The sequence below is a fragment of the Atractosteus spatula genome, chromosome 10 (assembly GCF_055471065.1).
Source record: "Atractosteus spatula isolate fAtrSpa1 chromosome 10, fAtrSpa1.hap1, whole genome shotgun sequence".
Classification (NCBI taxonomy): domain Eukaryota; kingdom Metazoa; phylum Chordata; class Actinopteri; order Semionotiformes; family Lepisosteidae; genus Atractosteus; species Atractosteus spatula.
This window is the reverse complement of record NC_142715.1, coordinates 23,099,365-23,103,481: the sequence shown is the minus strand read 5'-3', so window position 1 is coordinate 23,103,481 and position 4,117 is coordinate 23,099,365. Positions and strand designations below refer to the sequence as shown.

Below are 4,117 nucleotides of genomic sequence, written 5' to 3'. Positions count from 1 at the left end.
CTAGAGGTCCCCGAAACTCCTGGAGAAAGGGAAGAAAAAAGCCTTCCCGAAACGGTGGTGGAGAGTACCCTCAAGGAAGACGAGGATTACTTTGAAGCCGCCCTGGAGCCGGGACTGATGGTAGGACTGGACCTGTCCAGCATGTTTACCTTTCAGTCCCCAGCGAGACCTGGAGGGAGCCCAGCATATTCCCCCCAGGACCCGAACAAGAGGAGTTACATCTAGGCTAAACAGTGCCCAGAAGTAGACTCCCAAGTTTTCCACTGTAAGCACAAAGAGAGGAGGTTCAACTTTCACTTGTTTAATCATGATTGTGAAACTTACCTTTCTAACAACTAACGTGAGAGGGCTGATAGACCCGTTGAAAAGACGAGGAGTCTTTCATGATCTGGCCTCAAAGTCTTTCTCAGTTTGTTTCTTACAGGAGGTCCACCTGAAGGATGAAAGCGACAAGCTGACATTCACCAGGGAATGGACGAAGGGAGAATCATGCTGGAGCGTAGGAGGGGTCCACTCTTCCGGAGTGGGAATCCTCCTCGGAAACCCAGAGATGACGCTGGTTTCCTCCTTCTCGGTGGTGCAGGGCCGGATCCTGGTCGCAGACATCAACTGGAGGGGGCAGAAGTTGAGAGCAATTAACGTCTATGCTCCAACAGAACCCTCTATCCTGAAGGAAGTGTTTGCTGACCTGGCCAGCTGCTGCACCACCAACAGACAGGTGGTGCTTGGCGGGGACTTCAACGTTGACCGGGAGAAGGGGAGCGACGCTAGCTCGGCAGAGCTGGAGTCGCTACTCAAGAAGTTCTCCCTGGTAGACAGTTTCAGACGGTGCCGCCCTAACGACACCGGAACGACATGGAAAAACTCCCGGGGAGTGTGCAGCCGCCTAGACTACATCTTTCTGCACACAACCTGCTCCCTGGAGTTGGCGACGGTGTCCCCGGAGTGGTATTCCAACCACGAGCGCTTGACGGTGGTGGCTAACACCAACCTGCCAGCATTCAGTAGTGGGTACTGGAAGCTGAACCAGGAGATACTGGAGAAAGACGACTTCAAGGCACTGTTTCGTAAAGACTACGCGAGCTAGGTTGATCTGAGAGACGGCTACAGCTCCATGGTGGAATGGTGGGAGTCGGTGAAAGACAGGACCCGAACCCTGGCACAGACGTACTGCAGATGGAAGGCGGCCAGGGAGAGGAAGGAAGCTGCACGACTCCAGAGACAACTAGAGGAGGAGTACAGCTCGGCTAACGGGGGAGGAGCCTTCAATTCAGCCCGGGCACGGGACCTGAAGGAGAGGCTCCGCAAACTCAATCAGGTCCGAGGAGCCCAGAAAAAGAGGGTGATCCACGGCCTGAGACGGGGAGATGGAGAGGAAGTGCTGGACGAGAGCGACAAGGTAGAAGCGGCCACCGCTTTCTACACGGAGCTCTTTTCAGAAAAGCAGACGGAGGTGGAGGCAGGCGAAGGCACGAGTACCGGAGGAGGTGAGGGAGGACTTGGAGGGTCCGATCGCGGCCGAGGAGCTAAAGGCAGCACTCTTGTCCATGGAGAAAGGCAAGGTGCCAGAGCCCTTAGCAGAGACGGTGAGACGGGACCCTGGAGATACCGGGAGGCGCGGGGGAAACCCTGAAGATCTCCCAGTACGCCGACGACACGACGCTGTTCCTGAGGTCAGACAGGGGGTTGAGGAGGGCCCTGCAGGTCATGGAGCAAAACTCCAGAGCCTCGGGGTCGAAACTCAACCGCCGAAAGAGCAAACTGAAGTTCTTCGGGCCCTGGAAGCACAGGACGACGGCGCCGGAGGGTCTCGAGCTCTGCACAGAGCCCCTCAAAATACTGGGGGTTTCCTTCCAGAGCCAGGACAACGAGACCAACAACTAGACCAAGAGGATCGCCAAGGTGAACGCGAAGCTGGGTCTGTGGAAAACGCGGTCGCTGTCCTACACAGGGAAAGTGATGGTGTTGAAAGCAGACATCCTGCCGGCTTTGGTTTACCCGGCGGTGGTGTACCCGCTGCCGGCCAGACTCAGACGAGCGCTGCAAGGGATGATCTTCGGCTTCGTCTGGGGCGGCAAGTACGAGTACATCACGGATGTGTCAGCCGGTCGAGGAAGGGGGTCGAGATGTCCCACATTTCCCCATGAAACTCGACTGCATCTTCTACTGCAACCTCTGTCGGGCGCTGCGGGAGCCCATCGGACCTCAGGAGGAGGACGAAGCGCCTAGTCGCCAAATGGGGTTTCCCCACGGCGAGGGAGCGCTGGAAAGGACTTTGGGCCCTATACAGGGATTAAAGGAAAATAGCAAGTGCTAGGTTTGGAGGAACTCTGTTAAATGCTCAAATTCGCCCCCACTTGCAAAGATTGATAACGGACAATCAATCTCCGTTACGTCGTTGTTTTTTATTACATGGAGTGTTAATATGTGTGAGATGTTCCTTTTGAGATGTTTTTTTTTTTGCGGAATAAAGTATATTTTGTAGAACAAAAAAAATCTTATGACAAGGTTTTCAAGTTATCTGTTGAACTACATTCTAATAGGTGAGGTCACATTCCAGGTCATTTCTTTACGTTTTTTGTTTCTGGAGCAACTGTTAGATGAAATGTGCTAATATGTAACCTAACTCCAGTGTGAATAACTAGAAGAGGGGAGCAGCTCCATTCCAGACCAAGGGAGCTTTGAGATTGGCTGGGCCAGATCTCTCATTTGCATATCTGATTTGGAAATATAACACTAAACCCCTTCTTGCATGGATTTAACTTGCACCCAAGAGTCACCTACTGTGTATTGCTACTTATTTTTTTATGATAAGTGGTGATTACCAGTTGACAGGTTTTATTTGTTGAATTATAAATGGTTTTGTATTATCACCCTGAATGGCCTGTACTCGAGGTTTGGTAGGGTATGTGTTTTCATTTCATTTACCAAATGGAATTTTTGCTCTTTTAGTATTTGTCTAGAAGGCTTTCTGAAGTCAGGAAGCCCATTTATTTGGTGAAAAAAGATTCTGTATTAATATTAATATTTCTCATACAACATAAATAGGGTCTTCTATTAATAAAAAGATCTTGCACTTGGAAATCTTGATAAAGCTGTGTGCTTCCATACACTCGAGCAGTTTTGATTCCTAATATTCAACCTTAGGTGAGGGAACGTGTCTTTTTCGCCTTTTGGTTTCCAATTGATCAGCACAGTATAGAAAATAGATTCATAAAGCAACGTCAGCAGTGACAAATGTGCGAAAAGTGATCACTTGTTTTCGCCCGCTTTCAAACTGAAACCCTTTGGTGTGTTAAGAGAATGTGATAACCACTACCCTGCGCAAGGTGGGAATGGGTAACTTGCAGAGAGTGTTGAACTTCGAGAAAGGACTTCTCTCAGGAATATATTTCCACATTCTGAAGAGGAGATTTTCTCCATTTCTGTAGTCTGAGTTCCTCTATTGCTAGAGAGCTGTAGAATGTGGAGTCACCTATCCAGCTCTGGGAACAGTGTGTAGATAACAGGTTTGTTACTGCCTGATGAGCACAGTAAATTAATACAGCAGAATAAACACACTGTGAGTATTTGAAGGGAATTAACAATCTTTTACGTCTCGCCACGTTCAGTGCTGCTGTCATTTCTGCAATATTGTGATTATCATGTTCATCACACATGCACAAGATCCCCTGTTTGAAATCGGGCAGAAACAGGTGTCTTTTTATCCTCTCACATTTTGCACTTCTGCCAGTGTTTTATGGATCTTGTTTTGTCTTATTGCAAGAATTCGCATTTCCTGTGTCATTCATGATCAAGTCAAACAGCCAGCAGATCATGTCACCTTTCAGATAGTCATTCTTCTGCTTCCTAAATTTCCTAGAGACAGGTCATTTCAGCAGAACTGACAAACTTGGCAAAGCAACCTGATAAGACCAGGTCCTAGAAGTCACTACTCAGTCAGTTACTGCTGCCGAAATGCAAGCCCTTCCTCGAGCCTGAAGAAGTTGATCCTACATTACTCATGAAGAAGATGTATCTACCAAACATCAGAGAGCTGAGCTGGATCACTTTCCTTCTGAATGACGTTGCAGTAACACTCTACCACTCCTCTTCGTGCACTCATGCTGGAACTTTG

At 48.9% G+C, this 4,117-nt stretch overlaps 1 non-coding gene across 1 annotated transcript; it reads left to right on the top strand.

The window, feature by feature from the left end:
• The first annotated feature begins 2,932 nt into the window (after positions 1-2,932).
• Positions 2,933-2,990, top strand: LOC148826010 (U7 small nuclear RNA). The gene has a single exon (XR_016093276.1). It is a non-coding gene; the product is annotated as a U7 small nuclear RNA (small nuclear RNA).
• The last annotated feature ends 1,127 nt before the right edge of the window (positions 2,991-4,117 follow it).